General features: G+C 43.6%; 1 protein-coding gene and 1 long non-coding RNA gene across 6 annotated transcripts in view; one reads left to right on the top strand and one right to left on the bottom strand.

Annotated features, from left to right (window-relative positions):
• Positions 1-22,023, top strand: part of FHIT (fragile histidine triad diadenosine triphosphatase) — a 1,042,494-nt gene that overhangs the window by 651,289 nt on the left and 369,182 nt on the right. The gene's annotated exons all lie outside the window — the stretch shown is intronic.
• On the bottom strand, positions 11,436-13,224 carry LOC310752710. Its single transcript, XR_014543011.1, has 2 exons — positions 12,980-13,224; positions 11,436-11,638 (listed from the first exon to the last, which is right to left on the bottom strand). It is a non-coding gene; the product is annotated as an uncharacterized lncRNA (long non-coding RNA).

Here is a 22,023-nt window from a genome sequence, read left to right as displayed (position 1 = left end):
CTGGCTCAGAATGTTGGGAAATTCCATTCCACCTTTAGTTGCAGACATGGAACTGTTGCATGTCACATGTCTGTTTACATACCAGCACAGCTTGCTGGGAACTTCCGTTGTGTGTATAGCTTTTGCTTTTCACTCTCTCTCTCTCTGAGGAGACGAAAGAGAGACAACATGCTTTCTTTGTCCTGATTTATGCTTAATAAATCTGTAGCTTGTTAGTACGCTTCCACAAGCCTCACGCCACTTCTGTTTGCGCAGTATGCTCTTCTAATATAGTGTGCTCAGGCTTTGAAATCTGAGTCGCTGATTTACGTCGCATCAGAGATCGGGGGATCGTCATGGTAGGAAGGGCATGATCCAGCTGGGGGCTAGCCAGCTGGCATCTCGACCCCTGTAGGATGCTGACACAGAAGAGGCCAAGGCAGCTCAGCACATGCTTTGTAAAGTGCATGGTATTTTTCAGAGTGCAAAAGGACAGGAAACACAAAGCAAATGGAGTGGGGGAGTGGGAAAACAAAAAACCTAATTATGTATCATTTGCAGACTGAAAGCAACAGCAGTGAATACCAATCATATTTGCTGGATTGATTTTTGTCCCAGACATGGGACAAATAAGTGAACAGTGGCAATTTATCCTCCAGTTTCTGTTTTGGTCAAAATTCTCTGACATCCCTAGTGGAGAGAGTGTTCCACAGGTTCAGAAACACCACCCAAAAGGCACATCATGGCATGGACACCGTTACAACGTCAGCGTCTATTAAAAATCCCACATTCTATTTCCTCTGCTAATATTTCGAACAATGAGGACAATCTAGCCCCTTTTGTTCCTGTTACTCCAGTCCAGGTGTCTTCACAGATAGAAAATGTTTTGCCACCCAGCCCTGAGCTGTGCAAAACAACTTACAAAGCTGCAAAGGCTTGAATACAGAGTCAATCCTATTATCTCTATTATGGCTGCTTGCTGGGGAAATTTTCTCTTCTAGCTGCAAAGGTCTGTGTTTTCATCCCCTGTGCTCAGCACACAAAGTTCACCTGGCAACCACTGGTGTCCAATTTTGCCAGCCATGCCGTCCTTACACAAACACCACGGCTAGATAATTGACTGGCTCTCAAGCTGTGTCCTGAAGACATATAATGGAAGCCAAGGTCACTTGCTTCACAGCAGAGTGTCAAACCATCTAATCCATGGCAGTTTTGCAGCTTCTTACGGTGGAGAAGCCAAGCACTGAATGCATTTGCCATTGGTGTGCAGGGTGTTACAGCAGATTTTATAGGGGGCTGTAATGATACCGTGATAGAAGCAAGGGTTGTTGAAACTCTAGTCCTCCAACCCTGTTCTTATCTTTTCAGAACAGAGATGGGGATATTGTTGGTATGCAGCTCCCATTAACTCCAGCAAGTATGGGCAACAGGATCTAGGGAGCTGCAGGTTGCCCAATCTCATCAGCATTTTGTTGGTGTTGGTCATAAATACAAACTCATTCACCTCCCTTTCTTGGTGCTGTGTTCTCTTCTGGTTTCCATGGCTCTGAGTCTGAGGGTCAGTGTATGTGCTGTTAGGATATAGTTCCGTTCCACCTTAAATGGTCAGGCATGATTGTTGTGTGTCACATGCCTGTTTACTTCCTGCTCACTGGGAGTTTCCGTTTTGTATATAGCTTTTGTTCTTGCTGTTTTCCTGGACACGGATGCAAGCAGTCATGTTTTTCCTTTGTTCTGATCAGTGTTGAATAAAGCTGTAAATATGCTCTCCTGACTGAATCTTCCGTTGTGGAAACTCTGCAGAAAGGGTGTGCACGAGTGTCTGAGGCCTGTGTCGCTAATTGACTGGTGCTGTTCTACGGGAGACCAGGAGATCGTCCGGAGACGACGTGGAGGCTGCCTGATGCCTCTGTCTCCCTGGCAGTATCCCAGCATGTGCGTCATTACCAGAGAAGGGGAGCCTAGCATAAACTCATATTCCTCGTGTGACTGGCCTGCATCCCATGCAGAGTCAAGACACCACCATCAGCATCCACCAGGAATCTATTGCAATGGTGTGCAAGCGCCCCATGCAGCACAGGGAACCCGTGTATGAATGTGTGGCGAAGCTGCAGTGAAAGACTCTGCCCCTATGTTGCCCCTTATTCCTGGAATATTCTCCCTGAATACCTGTGTGATCCCATTGCACAGGGAGGGAAGGGGGCAGTGGAAAAGGTTCTGCTTTGCATGCATACAGAAACTCCCAACTTTTCCAGGAAGTGCTGGTGGAGGTCTCTATTCTGAAGCCCTGGAGAGCCACAACCTGTCAGTGTAACAATACTGAGTTAAATAGACCAATAGACATAGTATAGGACAGCTTTGCATGCTCCACCTCTCTCTTTTCCTTCAAGTCATTCCCCTAATCCTGCACTCTTTATTCTCGGTCAAGATGAAACTGAAGTGTTCATAACTTCATTGGGTCCCAGGGCATTCTACATTGCTCCTGTCTTTCCAGTTCCTTCCTTTTCTCCCTTCTCTTTTCTCCCTTGGTTATCCCTTGCATTGTCAAAACCAAGATCGTAAGCTTCTTATCATTTCTTCTCAGATGTGAACTTTTGGCAGCTGCTGTTATTGTTTGTGAAAGGGCAGGGGAGTAAAAATTATACATATGGGTACATATACACCAACTCCTGGGGATTGAGGGCTCTTCTGCCCCATGCCCCAATAAAATATGTGAGTGGGGCATCCCTCCCCCCGCCCCATTTGATGGGCATTGCCATTCAAATGGTCTCTCTCTCTCTCTCTCTCTCTCTCTCCATGTGTGTGTGTGCCACATCTTGTAATTGATTATGAGGATCAGGGCTTACCTGCCCCTCATGTTATTCAAGCTGGCATCCCTGTAATGGGGGGGGGAGTTTTAGGTGGTGGGAAGAAAAGTCTTTGCAAAATTGTTTCTAGGAGGCATTTTGGGGTAAGTGGTGTCAGCAATGTATATATATATTGCAAATGTTCAGCCACAAAAAGTTCTGAAGGGGCTGTTATTGGCAGATAGGCAGGCTGCCCTTTCCCTCTCCTCCCAATACTTCATTTTGGAGCAATGGGGAAAAAAATGTTTTATTTTTTTAAGGAAGGTGGATGAGGGAAGCCCAGTGATATGTGTCCTGGAAAGCCCCTCTTCACAGTAAAAACAACCACCAGCAAAATTCCACGTGCCAGCTCCCCACAAATACATTAGATAGCTGATATGGTGTCCACTCTCAAGGCCTAATAAGAGCGCCATGAAAGTGGGACAACATTTTTGGCACAGGACTTAAATCCAAACAGTGCAGTCCTATGCCTGCTTACCCGGAAGCGGCACCCACTGAGTCCAAAGAAATTTATTCTAAGGAAACGGTGCATAGGATTGTAGCCAAAGAGGTGATCATATTGATTTCCAAATGGGCCACCAATTAGGAGTGCTTTTGGAGAACTCTGAGCTCCTCTCTCCTGGGTTCTAAATTCACTTACTCTATTGGTTGTTTTGGATTAGACTGGCTTAACTTTTCAGACAAGTTGTTAGACTTCACAGGTTTTTCTCCCAAGGCTGGGCCACTTGTCCCTTATTTTCTATTATGATGTGTGTGTGTGTGTGTGTGTGCGCACGCACATGTCTGGGGCACCTACCCAGTGGCACAGCTGGAAGCATTCATGGACTCCATGGTGCCCATGGGGCCAGGCTGATGACCCCTTTTATGTGGCCCTTCAAAGAACAGAGAGGGTTCTCTGTAATGCCTCCTGGGACAAGCTTCTTCTTCATAAGTTCACAAGATCTTTGATTAGACAAAAAGTCCATTTAGTCTAGCATCCTGTTTCCCACAATGGCCAACCAGATGCCTAAGGACAGCTCACAAGCTGGGCATCAGGGCAATAGGCCCTCTCCTGCTTTTGTTCTCCAGCAACTGATGCAGAGTGGCCTGCTTCTCTTGAACTAGGAGGTTGCTAGAAGTCATTCGTGGTGGATCTGGTGTGTGTGTGTGCGCACGTGTGTGCATCCTTGAGCAAGGAGGGAAGTCAACATCACCAATCTGTTGAACCTGCTTTTCGTATCTCTTTCCAGCCTACTCAGATTTTTCAAAATCTTGCAGCACTCTTTTTCCTCTCAACATGCTATGATTATGTTATTATTCTTGTGAATCTGGTTGCTAAAACTACTCTCCATATTTATGGAAACTCGCAGATGATAAGGCAGACATCAGACAAATGATTGCTCTTTGCAGCCAGCATATTCCCTCTCCCCCCAGCATATCGCTTGAAAGCTGTGAATTTTTTATATGCCCCACAGTTCTATCTTCCCTAAGTGGAATATGTTCCTCAGTTACCATGATGCACTGTTATGTGTTGTGTTGTACTCAGCTGCCAAATGTGTCAATGATTAATTATCTTAGGAAGAACAAAAGGGGGAGGGGAACCCTATAAAACAACAGGTGGTATATTTTCAAGACCTTATTTACAATGAAGTTAACCATTCCTCCCCCTTTCTTTCTAATGCTGTTTCTAGTTTTATAAGTTGCTATTTTTCTGCCTCGGCTAACAAATGACCAGAATGTGTGTCAACAAAACTCTGAAGGATTTTAAATAATTGTCTCAATTCATCACAACTCTATGGAAAACGCAGTGCATCCCTTATTAAAGAACACTCTCATTGCACAGATCTCTATGAAGCAACAGGCTTTGTAGCTGTTGATACACTATATCGATTCTGCAATGTTGTTATCCATTGTTGCAAACAACTGGAATGTGGAAGGCAAGTCGTATGTGTGTGTGTGTGTGTGTGTGTGTGTGAGAGAGAGAGAGAGAGAGAGAGAGAGAGACATTTAGATGTATTTAGGATGCGTGAGATGACTTATGTGTGTGTAGCCATTGGCCCACTGTTGGTTTGACAGTCCTATTGGCTAGAGCCGGCCCAAAATATTTTGTTGCCTGAGCCAAAGCACAAGATGGGGCAGCCATCATTCAATGTACAGTGTCCAACTGGACTAGCAGCTTATTTCATTCCTGGCAATGGAATAGAGTCTTCCATTGTACCTGGCAGCAGCAGGCTCGTTATGGAGCTGCTGGAATGCCACATGGCACACACAGCTGTCCCTCTACAGTTAGGTACAGCCAGGGTGTTTAGGAGGAGCAGCCAAGAAGCTGCTGTCCTGCCCAACATCAATCTCTTGTGTCAGTTTCCTTCCTCTACCTAATGGTAGGGCCGGTCTTGCCATTGTTTAAACAGCCCTGTTATCCTTTTTCAAAACCAATTTCTACTCCTCGTCTTCTCTTTTCCCAAACCATGATTTCTCCCATCGTTCCATCTATTCTCCTTTGAAGAGGCTTAACTGATAAACAAATGACTTCCGGCAACAACTGAGTTGTTGGCAATGCTCTTCCTACAATACAGATTTAACACACCCTTTTCGTAGCATGCAAACTCATTCAGCGATTGCTTGACTTTCAGCTTCAAAGCAAAACCAGCCTGTTTTTGCCTCCTTCTGAATTTTGCTACCCATGTTGCTTTGCAAACAACCTCTGATGCGCCTCTTGAGTTTTGAAGGTAGTTCATAGTGCAGCATGCAGAGATTTTTTTGCTCGACACCCTAGACCACACTTCCTTGATTTTAATTTTATTTTGAGTGTTATTATTCCACCCAAAAGCAGGGGAATACGTCAAAATCTCCATTGATGGATATGCAGACTTCAGAGTACAGTTATCTGAATTGTGGACCGTCTTTCCCTTGCCCAAGCCTAGTCTCTCTGCTGAACTGTTCGTGAGATTGACTGTTGGCTTGGAAGAAGCTTCAAGTAAATAAAATTGTTCAGGCTATTAAATATGCCTGAGAGAGTTTTAACTCCTATATGTAGCATCAAATTGCACACAGTGCATTTGAGAAAGCAGGATGAAGACGTAGATGCTCTAAGAGACTGATCCCTTGGCATTTAGGCTTTAAGTTTGGATTTTACAATGTATTCAAAATTATGAATACAGTTGGGAACTCATGGCAAGATAAGTGAATAAATGAGTTTCATGGAAGTTTTCCAGTTCAGTATAATACTCCTGTGTATGTTAATAAAGTGTTTCCAGGGTGTGCCTCAAGAAACAACATTTCCCCCCTCACTATAGGCTTCTGGGATCTGTATTAACCTAAATCAGTCAGTTCTTTGTACTCCAAGGCCCCTGCAGCATGTAAACAAAAGGCAAAGGAAACAACAAAGAAGTGCATAAAAAAAGATTGTGTAACTGGATCAAAGTTACCCAATGAAGTCTCTGGCACCATCACCAAGAAGGACCAGCTCAAGACATTTGGGTGCCCGAGGCAAAAAAATGCAAATGGCTCTCCGACACAGATACAGCACATGTCAACTCAAGTTAGGCTCTTTAAAAGTCCCACTAATTGAAACAGGAAGGAATAAAGACATGCATTAGAATCCATGGGAATTATTGCCTAGATCTTGCCTATTCTAAATTCTAACCTGGGGCCCAACCCACCACAAAGCTCTCACGGGGAAGCTCCAATTAAATGAAGTTCCCTTTATTTATTTTTTTCCAGTGGGATTTGTGCAAGAGAACTTTATGGTGGATTGCTGTGTTTTACAATCCAGTCTGAGCAGCACTCAGAACCTGCCACTTGAGGCAGCCACTTCACCTTGTCTCATTGATTAGAGAACACTTGTGCATCAGGGTGGGGTGAGGGATGGCTGAACAAAAATGTTTGCCCAGCGTGTAGCAGCTGCAAAAAAAAAGGAGAAAGAAAGAAAAGAAAGGCAAATTCAGAACAAGCCAAAAAGAAGGACTTCATTCACACAGTATATATTTAAACTATGAAATTCGCCTCCATAAGATGTAGTGATGACCACAAATGGAGATGGCATTAAATGAGGATTAGTTATATTCATGGAAAAGAAGCCTGTCTTCTCCATGGTTGTATACTGCCTCCAGAATCAGAGGCAATTCACCCCTTGAACACCGTCTGCTGGGAAATCGTAAGTGTGGAGAGTGCTGTTGTACTCAGGTCCTGCATATGGGCTTCCCATAGCTGTGTGGTTGGCCATAGAGAGAAACAGGACAATGCATTGGATTCTTCTTGTGTTCCCGGCCGAGAGTTATCAAGACAGTGTCAGTGTTCATGGTACCATCAAGGAGGTTCTTGGGGCCCAAGGCAGGAACTGCAAGTCTTAACAAGGCTGCTATATCAGTAGTTCTGCAGGCAGTCTTTTCAAAGATATGCTGAACCATCTATAGCTAGATTTCTACTAAGCTGCTGGTTGGTCTTTGCGTCTATAAAATTGCAGTTCTAGCTGCATTGCCTTGCCTTGAGCAATTCAAAGTAGCCCCCCCCCCCCCCAGTTCTGGGCATCATAGCCAGATTCTTGCCTCATTGGAGATATTGGGTCTTCCATCCTGGCCAAAGCAGGCACTTTGGCTTGCATTCCATTTCAGATAGTCTGTGGTCTTGCCCTCAGACTGAAAACAGATTCAAACCTCAACGCAATGAGTTCTGGCTCCAGGTTAAGTTATCATTGATTGTATGCATGTTGCCTGCATCCAAATAAACAGAAGCAGGCAATACGGTATACTGTAAGGTGCCAGGTCTAAATAACCTACTGATGTCTTCTCATCCTAACCAGCATGGTGTAGTGGTTAAGAGCAGTGGACTTGTAATCTGGTGAACTGGGTTCGATTCCCCGCTCCTCCACATGCAGCTGCTGGGTGACCTTGGGCCAGTCACACTTCTTTGAAGTCTCTCAGCCTCACTCACCTCACAGAGTGTTTGTTGGGGACGAAGGGAAAGGAGATTGTTGGCCACTTTGAGACTCCTTCGGGTAGTGATAAAGCGGGATATCAAATCCAAACTCCTCCTCCTCCTCCTCCTCCTCCTCCTCCTCCTCTTCCTCTGGCCTGCGAAAAGGCCAATCAAGCACATCTGGTTCTGGTCTTGCAAAGTTCTGAGTCTGCCCAGAGACACCTAGTTAGTTTGTATGCCCATAGAATATAGAATGCCTTCTTGCAGTTCTACTCAGCAATCTATTCCATTTTAGATTATAAAAAGAGTTGGCATGGAAATGTCATCTAAAGCAAAATGTGAATCAAATTTTAGAGCAGCTCCCCCAGTGAAAATATTGATGGACGTGCGTAGCAAAGTCAGAATGTTTTTGGTAAGCGTAAGACTGGCAAAATTGGGGGGAAGGGGGCTCTCAGGTACTAAATGTGGTGATATCCAACATTGGAATCAGCGGCAGTGGATTTTGAGTTAGGTTTCCGATAGCTCTAAACATGCCTGATTTAGCTAGGTAAGAGTTAGGATTGCCCCACTGTTTGGTTTAACCCAGCTTGATGGTTTCTCTACCTCCTTAACCCTGCCCTTGCAATAATACGAGTTCTTTGGCTCAACATGAGCATTAGCCAGCAGGCAGTCTTAAACTCTCATGCATTTAAGTTAATTAACATATTCATTTCAGGAGAATGGGGGTGGGGCATTGGCTAGGTGTGAGAGCACGTCTGCCAGATTCTTGTGTGAGATTGCACACTGCAGTTCCCTCCTCCTTCCCATTTCCTTTAAATAAATATGGACCATTGGCATCTATGAATACATTTGAAATGTGGGAAGCCAGAGATATTTCATGGGATTTTTAAAAACAGTGCTGGCCCTGCACATTCCAGTGAGTTGGGCAAGTATTCTAGGTTGCTGTGTGATGTGTCTGTATATGACGGCATGCTCACACTACCATCCCATGTTGCTGAGGTCCTCTGATGCCTGAGAATGATTTGTTGAGCCTGGGGAAAGAAAGGCATTTATCAGCTTCCTGGAAATAGCCTGCTGTGTTCCCCTGACTGCTGCTGAACAGAGGAACTTCTTTGTGTTACTGACCACTCCAAAGCCTGACATAACTGCTTTGGATTGCTGATGGCAGATGGTTGTACAAACCTATGATTCTTGGACAGGCCTGCTCTGAAGTCCACCTCCAGCCTCCAAGGCCCCTAGAGGAAACATTAATCAGAACCAATAAGATTTCTCAGTGGTTTCATTTTGGCTACATAGCTGCCACCAGAGTTCAGACCTGACTTTCCTATTAGAGGGGAGTGATTTGGGCATTCTAATTCGGAACCCCATAACTCTTTGCAACAAACAATATTATTGTCATGTCCCTGGAGTCTGGCAGTGACTAGGACACTAAATTGGAAGCTACAGTATTACTGACAAAGGAGCCAGACCAGAGCACTGATTTTCAGCCTAATTCTGCTTTTCAGGGTACCATGGAGCCTTAATCTGGCAGGCAGGAACCCACTGAACCAGGTACCACAGCACTAGAGCCTGTAGAATAGAATCCAGGTCCCTCACAGCTGTCTTCCCCTGAGAGTACTGTATCTCAAAGTAGCTCGCCAGTTCAGTGGTGCAGGGAGCACACCAGGTGTGTGGTATTTATGTGTATTGGAGTGCCTGCCTTCAAGCCTTTAAGAGTCTCTGGTGTGGAGCCTAGGAGAGGTTAACTTGGATGCAGAAATTCAGAATCCCTCTGGTCAATTCCAACCTTTGTCAGAGCTCACTAGGAGCTCTCCAAGGTGCTGCAGCAACTGACTTGCCTTTCTTGTGCACCCCCGTGGAGGACCAGAGCAAGCTGGCTGCTATGCTAAGTGCTCCGACTTTAGTGATTGTCGCTTTCTCGCTAACACAGTATTTCTTGGCAGTGATCAGGACTCCCCACGTGCAATTTTGCTTTCACTCTGCACTCCTGTACAGAAGAAATAATGATTAACGGGAGCGTTTGTATTCTCAGACAGACTGTAGGGTGAACACATTTGTTAATACTTCTAAGAGCTGTGACGTTGTCCACCCCCACCCAAAGTACGGTATATAGTGTAGATTACATGAGGATGTAGTGAGCTAGGAGAGTGTAGTGGGGTTCGTGGTGTGTTGTTTTTTTAATGGCTCGAACAGTTGAATCCTCATTTCTTCTACCTCTTTGTATCATGGAACTGAAATCTTCTATACTCTGCCCCTCAATTTATCTGACTCTTTGGGTGCATTCAGACATGCTGTATATTGGATTAGTTCTCCTGTTTATGATGGCAGCACTTTTGCCCCATTTTCTAATGATCTTTCTCATGTTCATGTACATTTCCCAAGGTGCCCCCTGTTAAAATGGGCTTGCCAACCAGGACTGAACAGACTTGCATGTTCTGCTGAAAAGGCTGCCATTTTGAAGGCTGGCATGATAACTGGCACAAGGTCACCCACTGAAAATCTACCCTTTGTATTTGATCCAACGAAAAGGTCTGCATCTGCATGGTACATTTTCAGCCTTCTATTTTTAGGAGAGAAATACCGGGATGAAATGTGATGGATGGATATGCATTTAATGGGGTGGAATTGCTAGTGTGGGTGCTTTGTGATGGCCTGGCCTTGAAACTGCATTCTTTGATGAATACTAACCTTTGCTACTAGGTGACAGTATATAGATGTTAGGGCGGCACGTTAGCTGAGTTACAGATGGCACCTTTACTCCTTTGCCAGAGCAGAAAGGATTCACACCATTTGGATGAAATGCAGGAGGCAAAGGAAGAATGGAAGGGGTCCACCTTCCACCCATTCTTCCATTCTCATGCTTTTATGGGTCTTCCCAGGGGTCTTACAGCCAGGCAGTGGTTGCATCTACTTAGCTTCAGCAACATCAGGCATTGCCATATATTCCACTTCTCCAACTCCATTTCTCCTACTTTTATAGAATTTACTAATCTCCCTTCATAGCAGGGCGGGGGGGGGGGACCTCTGCCCCTCCAGGGGTTGTAAGACTCCAACTCCTATAAGCCCCAGCCCACAGGCAAATGTACGGAAGCTGTACTACCCAGGACAGGATGGGGTTGTGCAGAGTTGTTAAGGCAGCAGAGAGCATTGTTGGCTGCCCACTCTCCACCTTAGAGCAGATTTATGCCACAAGGTGCCATAGGAAGGCACTGGACATAGTAAAAGATCCATCGCATCCTGGTCACTGTCTCTTCGAGCTCCTGCCGTCGGGACGGAGATACAGGACGATGAAGACAAGAACGAGCCGTCTTAAGAACAGCTTCTTCTCCAGAGCGATCTCGGCCCTGAATGGGAAGCCTGGACTTTGAAAGTCATCTAATCTTCCTTGCTGTACTATACTGTATTGTTTTAATTAGTGTTTTTATGGAGCAGTCAAGTAATTTCATTGTCCCTGAGAGGGGGCAATGACAATAAAGATATTATTATTATTATTATTATTATTATTATTATTATTATTATTATTATTATAAATGGGCAGCAATTATAGAAGCCCAGCACCATCTGGAGGGCTCCAGCCCTGCTTTATAGAGTGTTCCTGCTTCCCCTCCCTATCATATGACCCATCGCTGCACATGTGGTCCATTACTGTGATTCTTCTTAGCATAGTCCCACTCAAAGGCTCAGGGTTGCATAATATGGCAAAACCAAGGGAAGTCAGGTGTGGGGCTTTTGGCTTTTATTAGGGGCTTTGTCATCCACTGACTTGATTGGCAGGCTCAAATTAACACTTCCTGATCGGTGGGCCTCCATGAGATGATGAACTTGCAGCTCCCTGCTTGGAAAATTATTTCTGGGGATGAATGTCATTAATCTGTTCTTATCTCCCAATATTTTTGTATGCTGCATCTTGAAAAACGCTATAAGAAAATAAAAAAAGCAACAACTGTGTACTCCATTAATACTCTATTTGACATATTCTTAAGTTATAAATGTAGGAGCGTTGATGCACAAATCCCCCCCCCACTTGAATATAATGTGTCTAGAAATACTTAACACATAATTACTAGGGAGAAAAATTGGAAAGCCATTCAGCAAAGCTCTTGAAAAGGTTTTCGTCTTTTCTGCCAAGGACGGTTTCCTTAAACGTGCATTTTGTATTTTTATTTTTAACAGTGTCTGTCAGATGCACGTCTCTTTCCCCCAACCTGCGTTCTGGAGTTTTATGGTGGTGATTTAGAAAGGGTAGCTGTATTTTTTATGGCAGATAAAATTCATCTGAGCACAAGAATTGCCTGCCATATCTATCTCAGATCTGCATTGCAACAGAGAGAGTGCAATCTTGCATTTGCTCGAGTTAAAAGCGCCATCAGCATGGGAAGGCTCTCTCTTGTAGATGTTATTCTTTAACAGCCCCACCCATTGGTGAATGTGTCTTTTTGCAATGTGGCAGGCCGGCGGCCGAGCCAGCGCAGCATCGCAACCTGTTGTGCCGTGCTTGTATTGGCAACCGACCTAGGAAGGCACACCTGGACAGCCTTATGAGGCAATGCTTCTGTGCCAGCAACAAGCATGTTCACCAGATGTGCTGTAAGCCAGAGCTGGCTCGGAAATGGAAGAAGAATCAGACTCCTGGAGTGGGTTTTTGGGACACCTACCTGGAGAGTGTTGAAAGGCTGTTTTGGACGCCTTAGAACCAGTTATGCTGGTGCAGCCTTGCAAGCTGAATATTGGCAGTCGGCTTCCAAGTATGGGACTGGAACATGTGACAAAGACCTGCCTTGTCTGTTGAGCACATAGCAGTGACAGTTGCAGCCATGCATCTCTGCACACAGCCTGAGCTACACAGTTCCGTAAGGATGGATGCCAGAAATCTCATCTAACAGATACATTGAGCAACACAGAATAATGCACCGCCTTATTAAAACGAATCTACTTATTCCCTGCCAAAGAAAACCAGATGTAGTGCTGCAATAGTTGGTGCCTCTTTTCATCTTCATTAGTGGCAAAGTATAGTTTGGCCTGGCATTTCCAATATCATTGTAGTAGATCTCTTAGGGCAGCGGTTCTCAACCTGTGGGTCTACAGATGTTGTTGGACTACAACTCCTATCATCCCTGAGCTCTGGCCTTGCTAGCTAGGGGTGATGGGAGTTGTAGTTCAACAACATCTGGGGACCCACAGGTTGAGAAAGGCTGTCTTAGGGGGTTGATCAATGCCTTTCATTTTGGTTTGAAAGGTAATTAACAATGAATATTCACCTGTGTTTCTTAAGAAGTGTCCCCTGGAGAAAGATGACTCAGTCACCAGTTGGTCAGTCAAACTTATAAGAGCCTGCTGGATGAGGCCAAAGGCCCATCTAGTCCAGCATTCTGTCCTCACTGTGGCTACCCAGATTCTCTTGGCAAACCCAACCACAAGATCACTCTCCTGTCCTGTGGCTTCCATCAGCTGGAAGCCAGAACCATCATTGCCCCTGACTAATTTTTTCAGCACATCACACAACAGCCATGTGATCTGCAGAGCTCTGCTCAAGCAGGGGAACAAGTGTTGTCCTCAGTGTTTTGTTTGCTCAGCAGGGTCATCCTCACGGAGCGCTCATAAAAGGCTCCTGCTTGTGTGGAGCTCTGTGTGAGCATCTGAGCCCCCGGGTGTGTGCCACAACTGCCAGACCAGTGCAGATTAGTCAGGGCCAGATTGAGGTTTGATGAGGCCCTAAGCTACTGAAGGTAATGGGGCCCTTTATATGTCCAGCTGTCCTTTGTCAACAACAAATTGTTGCTGCTTTCTGTATCGAATATATGCTATATGTTAATTTATGGACCTAATAGGTATCTAAAGCCATTTGCAAGTGTTGCCATGCAAACAGTCCATGCAGAATGTAGGCACCCTATATCTAGAAATGAGCAAACCAGAGATATTTTAGGGAGCAGGCTAGCAGGCGGGGCCCATTACTTACATCATAGGAGCCTACACAACACAAAACACTGTTGCTGCATGCAGGTTTTATTTTATTTGTTTTTTTTATCTTATTTTTTGGAAATGTATATTCAGGTTTCTTTTCCTTTAAATTTTTGGGGGGCCACCAAGAGAGTGGGGCCCTGAAATATAGCTTGTTTAGCTTATATGTAAATCTGGCACTGAGATTAGTCCAAAGGTGCATGCAAGCATTGGAATGGTTTCTCTAGCACTCATCACAAAGAGTTCACAAGAAGTCACCCATAAAGTCAGAAAACCCGGTGTTTCTTCTTTCCAGTAAAACAAAAAATGAATCCCCTGTGGTTTTTAATACTAATTCCTTCCATTTATATCATAGTGTTAGATTAACGTGCCCCATTACTGGCTGAATAACAGCCTGTGTAAATAGGTGAAAGAATGGTCAGTTCACCTGACCATTTGGGTTAGTGCAATTTCTCTGAAATCAAGGCAGCCACACCAGCCTATGCGGCCTTGCAATTACCTCCCGGAGCATTTCATCCTCTCCTCCCCCAATCTCTTCTCCACCCCACCTCCCTGCTCGGTAGCAGTATTTGCAAAGCCAGGGTATTGTCGAAATGCGGTGCATTCCTACTGCGATCTGTTCTCCTTGCCACACTGACACCTGCTGAGGCTGTATTGGATTGTTATTTTATAGCAGCCTTTTCTTGAATTAATTACATATCTGCAATCAGGGAACCGTGGCTGCTGTTTATGAGCAACATCTCGGGTACAACTGTGAACGAGTGAATTAGTGCCAATTAATTTCTGGCTGCATTATTTAAGGTGGAGAGAATGCTAGCTTAGCCAGGACAGCATATTTTTCCCCCTCCTCATTGCCTTTTATAGGTACTTTTCTTGAGTTCTTTAAAAAGAGCCTGTAATCAACTTGGGCATGTGGAGGAGGGCAGGATCTGCTGTATGAAATGCATCACCCTGCGTAGATTCAAATGGCCTTCTTCTGTGTACTCATTCATGGGCTGAATGGAAAGAGTTGAGACCTTGTCCCTGGAGCCAGGCCGGTACTATCTGATGACCAACCTAACCTTCAGTGGTGGAGACCGGCAGTGCACTTAAAATGCACTGGAGCTGAACTGCGTCAGAAGACACACCAAGGCACAAAGGGGCTGAGATGAAAAATTAAGCTGCTTCTATTTGTATAACTACATTTGCTCCTATGAAGGTCTGTCCCTTCTTTCTCTCAGACCTCTCTCCTCTCTCCTCGATACTTTCTAAGGGCTCTTCCAGGAGACTTGACATTCATTCTGATTTGTTTGCAGGGAACAAAAAGATGTATTTACTTTCATGGTGGGTTATATGTCTTTCCCTTAATCATTTATTCACCCCACATCCAGTGCATTTCTCTTTGACTTTACTCACCACAAAGCCTGATGTTGTTGTTTTTTTAGTTGTTGTTTTTTAAAGTGGATTTGTTGCCAGAGGGCAACTGGGTGCTTTAGTCTGCTGTAATTTTGTAAACCTACATGATAATCTGGAGGCGTCCTAAATCTAAATTTTAATCTTCTTGAAAGATGGCTCTGTCAGTTGCTTAGGTTATTCTATAAAGAGTAATGTATGTGACATGTAGGTGGGTTCCTACGAGGCAAGATACAGTGATAACAGCAAGAACCTTTATTGAACTAATAGAACTGGACAACAGGGTCAAAGCAACTGCTTATAGACATTTCTGAAGGCCTAGACCACTCCCACACCCAACGTGATTGGCTGTCTAAACTTCCAAGCTGCGAATCATGACTCAGAGTTTAAGGGCTAATAGCAGAGGCCCAAATCCTGAAATGTTCTATGACTGGATATCATGTATTGAATCAGAACACAGGGGCCCAGAATCTTTAGTCCGGACTCAAGCTCAGGCAAACACAGGCCACTGAATACATAACAGTGTTTGATTGTGTTGTTTTTATGCCTTGTGAAGAGGAGGTGGGGGCTCCTTTTGACCTTTTCCAGAGGGAAGGGGTTCTCTCAGACCCCCTTCTGTCTCTTCTATAGCTCCTGGTTGGCTCCCTGAGTGGATGGAGCCATGGGGCCACATGCTTCCCCATCCTTTGGTATGCAGCTTGTCTCTGGAATGTATATGCGATGGTACTGAAAATGATACTAATAAAAGAAGAAGTGCCTATTATCAACCAGGATAAAAATATCCTTGGAAAGGAACTCATCATAGGTCATCTAATTCAGCTATCCATTAATGAATACCAAAATAGCTGGAGAGCTCCAGGTCTAAAACTTCCCTGTTGGTAATTAGGCCTCAGGGCAGCAGAAAGACCAGCCCCCACAGGGAGGGGGTCAGCATGAGGACTGGAAGTTGCTTGTGTGTGTGTGACCTTTCTGAAAGAGGACACGGTATGACAACAGGGTTGAGAGTGTGGGGTGACCGAGAAAAAGGGACGTGGGCATTTCTTGTGTGAGATATCACTTCTTTTTGACTTAGGGGGCTATTTGCTTGCAGTAAACATGTGGGAAAGAAGAGTATGAAGCACCAGCGCTGCCACATTATTTTTTTATAATAATTTTTATTAATTTTAACATATAAATTATAATACATACCACAAAACTTCACCACTTATACAATCTTTTTTTTTTTTTTTGGACTTCCATCAGCACCTCTGATGATCCACCGTTTTGACCACTTCTTATGCATTTCTTAAATTCATATTGCCTTTAATTATCTTAACTAATCATCCTCCCCTTTATCCATTTTTGCAATAGTTCCAATAATTCACCTCACAAAACTTCTTGGAAACCTACAAATGTAGTCTGATCATCACTATTACTTTTCAAATAGTCTGTAAATTTACACCAGTCTTCTGTGAATTTCTGGTCCCGCAGATTTCGAATCCTTCCTGTTGGTTTATCTAGTTCTGCATAGTCCATTAATTTCATCCTCCATTTTTCTTTCGTCGGTAATTCTTCTTGCTTCCATTTTTGTGCCAATAATATTTTTGCTGCCATCGTTGCATATAAAAACAGCTTACATTCTTTTCTATTTATATCACTTCCTATCATGCCCAGTAAAAATGCTTGTGGTTTCTTTATAAATGTATATTTCAACATTTTTTTCATCTCATTATATATCATTTCCCAGAAGCTTTTCACTTCTTTATATTCCCACCACATGTGATAAAATGTTCCTTCTTTTTTCTTTACATTTCCAACATTTATTGCTAACTTTATACATTTTAGCTAATTTAACGGGTGTAATGTACCATCCGTGTGCTGTGCTGGCTCGCCAGATGCAGCTTGTCACGCTGGCCACGTGACCCGGAAGTGTCTGCGGACAGCGCTGGCTCCCGGCCTCTAGAGTGAGATGAGCGCACAACCCTAGAGTCTGTCAAGACTGGCCCGTACGGGCAGGGGTACCTTTACCTTTAATGTACCATCTATACATCATTTTCGCAGTGCTGCCACATTCTTTTAGCAGCTGCCTTTTATTGCCCCAGTATTTTGTAGCTCAGTGGTAGTGCATCTCCTTTTCATGCAGAAGGTCCCAGTTTCAATCCCTAATAGCATATCCACGTGGGTCTTGGAGAGACCCCTGCCCTGAAGAGCCATTGCCAGTCGATGTCGACAATACTGAGTTCAATAAACCAACGTAGTGTAAGACATCTTCCTATGCCCCTGTTCAAGTCTTTTGTAAATTTCACCATACTTCAGCCTCTTGGGTTCAGCCAGGCTAAGCATCAAAATATCAAACAGATAAGGTTTCAGTCTGTAGTTTTGGACACCAAATAATCTCCAGGTAGCACTATAGTTTGGTTTCAGGTGGGACTCTTACCTGATGCCTGTAGCACAATCCTTAGCATTCAACAGGGCTGACGCTGAAGCAAGTGTGTGTAGAGGTCTTAAATAAGGTTTCCTCCTCCATATCAACACATCTGATTTTTCCTGACACTCACATGCTTTGGGTAACCTAAAGGCTAGGCCTCTCTAAAGCTGAAGGATTTGTCCAGTAAATAATATGCACAACTTCCCCCAGAGTCTGGCTCATAGCCATATGCCCAGAACTGCTAATAGTTTGTTTATTTGTGAGTGGGCTTTGTTTTCCGTGCCACAACACAAAAGTTATCTGGGCAATTTACAGTAAATAAAAATGATACCAACATTTTTTAAACCCGTAATATCAAAATGAAATGCATGCGACGAAAGCAACATCCCCAAGAATATAAATACAGATTAAAACAACACAACACAACACAACACAACACAACACAAAACAGAGAGACCACAAAGGTGAGCCTCATTAGGAAGGCAGTTCTGTATGTGGGGTCCCAGCTGCCATCTTGCTGTTGGTGCTTTCAATGGACAAAATCTCCCCCTCCCTCGTGTGTGTGCATGCACACACAATATTGTATCCACATAGCTCTTCACTGGCAAAAGGAAATTAAATCAGTGCACGCCAGCTATCTTACTCATCTCACCTGGGAAGGTATGCATGAGGTAGGACAGACACTGCTTAACATTAATCAGTCTCCTGAAGTCATTACATTCATGAGGAAATGTAATTCACATGTGATTACTTTTTAATTTACTCTGTAATCACATTCCTAGTGAATGGGGTAAGCTTAAAATGAAATTTAAAAGTCAAATACTGCTTTGTATTAAGAATTCACAATTTTTATATGCACTTAGGTTAATAAAGATTTTTACAATAACCAATTGTGACTGAAGATGCAATCACTTTCTTCTCCTCCAGGAAGTTGTTTTTCTCTTCTTTTCATCTTCACAAAATGTGCTTCATTCCTGCCCACAGGTACAATAGTGGCTCTTTGGGAAGTCTTGGGATTATGTTTCTTGCTAAATTTCCATCTTGTATAAATGTTTGTTTGTTTTTCAATAATACAACAGAACAAAATAATTCTGTCTCATGTTGGCAGTTTCTGGGACTCATGTTTAATTTTCACCGGGAAGGTGAGTGTGTTCCTTTGTTTTTTAGCATCAGCAGGGAGCATTGTTGAGAGGAAGGGTTTGTGATAAAGGCTTTTTGCTTAGAATACAATAGTTTGGGAGTCTCTCTTTTCCTCAAAAGGGTGAGACTTCTTTCCAGGCATAGGAGAATCTGTCAATTTCAGTTCTCTCAGTTTCTCAGTTTCCCCATATTCAGTTCTCTAAAATTCTACATCAGTGGGTGATTTATTCTTGTGAAAATTCATCAGCATTTTAATGTTAATTTCTCTGAACAGACACATGTGTGTATGCAGTTGTTCCTAATATACTCATTTCTGCAAAGCATGCTTTCTACTAGAATGCCTTTTTTGTAGTTTATTTTCAGTAACGCGTGCATTTTCATGCCCACTACTTGGCTGGAGAACTGGATTGCAAGATTCAGAGAAGGACAAATTTTGGAGGATTGCTGTGTTTTGGTCCACCTATTGTTTTGAAAAGTGCAAGTCAGGTGGGTTTGCCTTTAAATGAAAACTGAATCACATTCCTTCTCCATCACTGCTTCTTTCATGAAAACCGTTACTGATGTCAGTGGAAATGGATCTTGTTGGCAATGTCGCTTAAGGGAAACTCTTTATTTTCATTTTCATTATTTACATTCTTCCTTTGTTTAGTAACTTATAGTACCAACACTACCTATTTCAAAGATTCAAAAATCATGCTAAGGCCTGATGTTTCAAAGTGGATTGATCTAAATCAAGTTTCCTATTTGAAATTCATATATCACCTGAACATGCATGTAGCATCATTTCCTATAGCATATAAGTATAAAACCCTGTCCAGAACCGGCCATATCCCTATCTTTAAAGGTAAAGGGACCCCTGACCATTAGGTCCAGTCGTGGACGACTCTGGGGTTGCGGCGCTCATCTCGCTTTATTGGCCGAGGGAGCCAGCATACAGCTTCTGGGTCATGTGGCCAGCATGACTAAGCTGCTTCTGGCAAACCAGAGCAGTGCACGGAAACGCTGTTTACCTTCCCGCCAGAGTGGTACCTATTTATCTACTTGCACTTTGACGTGCTTTCAAACTGCTAGGTTGGCAGGAGCAGGGACCAAGCAATGGGAGCTTACCCAGTTGCGGGATTCGAACTGCTGACCTTCTGATCGGCAAGTTCTAGGCTCTGTGGTTTAACCCACAGCGCCACCTGCGTCCCTCCCCATCTTTACTTAGTTGGTTATCCAAAAAGCCACTAGCTTAAAAAGGTTGTGTCTGACTTTGCTATGTGCTTGTTATGTAATGGCTGCCATCTCTCTCTCTTCTTCCTAGCAGTATTCTTCAACTTTGGGTTCCCAGATATTGTTGGACTACAACTCCCATCATCCCTGGCTAAGCTAGCTAGGGATGATAGGTTTTATAGTCCAACAACATCTGGAGACCCAAGGCAGAAGAGCACCACTTCCTAGTGTATGTGTATTCCTTTTTTGACTAGCAGAAAGCATAATTGTCAAAATACAGTGTATCAAGTCAGATCAGTGCTGCTTCCTTGTTGTTTAGTGACGTAAGAAGGCAGCTATTTCCATTCTCCCTTGTACCCATTGCAATCGGCACCGTTTCCATTCCATTGCAGTTCAGCTTCCACCAAAAATCACATTGTTCATCTTTCTGTCCATTGTGATCAAATTTAACCTAATTAATTATGTAACTACTGAGATAATTAATTATGTAGTGCCTCATCATTCATTTCAATTCAAAGGAAACACCAGAAAGATGAAGTCTTCAGTTGCGTATTGTTTGTGGACTTTTTTTTTTAAAAAAAGCACTTATCAGATTTCTGTTCCTGACCACAAATGTGCACATAAACTGCAGCTCCCTTGTCCACTTAGAGCAGAATTCTCTATCACCCCTACTATTAAGTCTGTTTTCTATGGACTGGGTCTCACAGTGCTTTTAGACTTTTCCGTGCAGCAAGTAATAGAGTACAAGAGGGCTATTGTGGTCACATGACCAGTTGCCAGAGCAGTTATTGTGAAATCAAAGTCTGCAGCTTGGACTTCGATGTCTGGGCTTCAGAGATCACCTGAACCCAGACCTGGAGCCACATTCTGGGTCCCTTGATGGAAATAATGAGAACCAGGCCTGCTGCAATGTGCTGTCTTGCCTCCTGATGGGTTTGGTGGTTCCATAAAATGTTGGCAGCAGCAGTAGGCAGAGAGATTATGGCCTAGCAAGTTGTGAGTCAGCAAAATAAACTGTGCTAAGCAGGCAGGAAGGTTGGCTGGTCAGTTGAAGGAACAATATATGCCCAAGTCTCTTCCCAAAAGAAGAAATAAGTTTGGAGTAACCAAAACACTACAGATGACAAGAAGTTTTGTTCCATTTTTCCTCCCACCCCCTCCCCACTTGACAAAGACTTCCATTTTCAGAAATTGGTCTTTCCCCCCTCTAATAGCTTTCCTGGCTTTGCTTGTTAATCAAACTGGCATCATCTTGGACTTGATGCATTTCCCGATCTGTAGCATAAATTTATCTATATATATTCTCCCTCACCCCACCCCAAGCATTATTCGCTATACATAATTCCCCCACCCACCCCAAACATCTGAAGAGGACTTGGTTTTTTTGGACATTTGGGTGGATAAATAATGACTTGCCCTAGTTACCCAGTGAAGTTTGTTGCTGAATGGAAACGTGAACCTAAATCTCCCACATTCAATGGGTGCCTCTTATGCATACAATGAAGTAATGGAATATCCAAGCCACTAACAGAAAAAATTGCAACGTGAAGATGTGAAGTCTATTAAGAGCAACCATATTAAAGCAGGGCTTTAAAAATGGCTCAGTGAAACCAGAAACAATTAGGCCTTAATTGACTCTCATCTTAAGGGAGCTGTGAACTGGAGGGGAGATCAAGTTACTTCTAATTTATTAGATCCATGAGTAAGGGGTGGGGAAATGCTTGGCCCAAGTGATTCATCTGCATGGAGCTCGGGAAATGACACCTTTTCGTTCTACTGCAAGCCCTGCCAGAATGATTCCAGTTTCATGGTATTTGTATGGCTATCTCTGGATTCTCTGTTTGTGATTGTGAATTGGTTTGGAGGAGTCTGTGCCATTAGTCTAGATATCATACCAAGCCCAAATGTGCTAGCTGGTCTTGGGGTGGCATTTCACTTTATAGCATCCTAATTATAGCCTTTAACCTTACACCATGACGTATAAGGACTTGGAGATCTTTGTTGTTTCCCTAGTAACCATGAATGAATGAACATAGCCAGGATGTTTCTTTGATATCTGGCATTAGGGATCCTCACAGTTTTTTCCTTCCTCCTCCTTTTGTCTAGAAGCTATTCCTTTGGCCATGAAAGTTTGCCATACTGTTACTATTGGATTTGTGGATTTGTACACGTCAAGCAATTATCTCTTCCGGT

The sequence above is a fragment of the Podarcis filfolensis genome (assembly GCF_964270895.1).
Source record: "Podarcis filfolensis genome assembly, chromosome: 2".
Classification (NCBI taxonomy): Eukaryota; Metazoa; Chordata; class Lepidosauria; order Squamata; family Lacertidae; genus Podarcis; species Podarcis filfolensis.
This window is presented reverse-complemented; position numbering and strand designations above follow the sequence as displayed.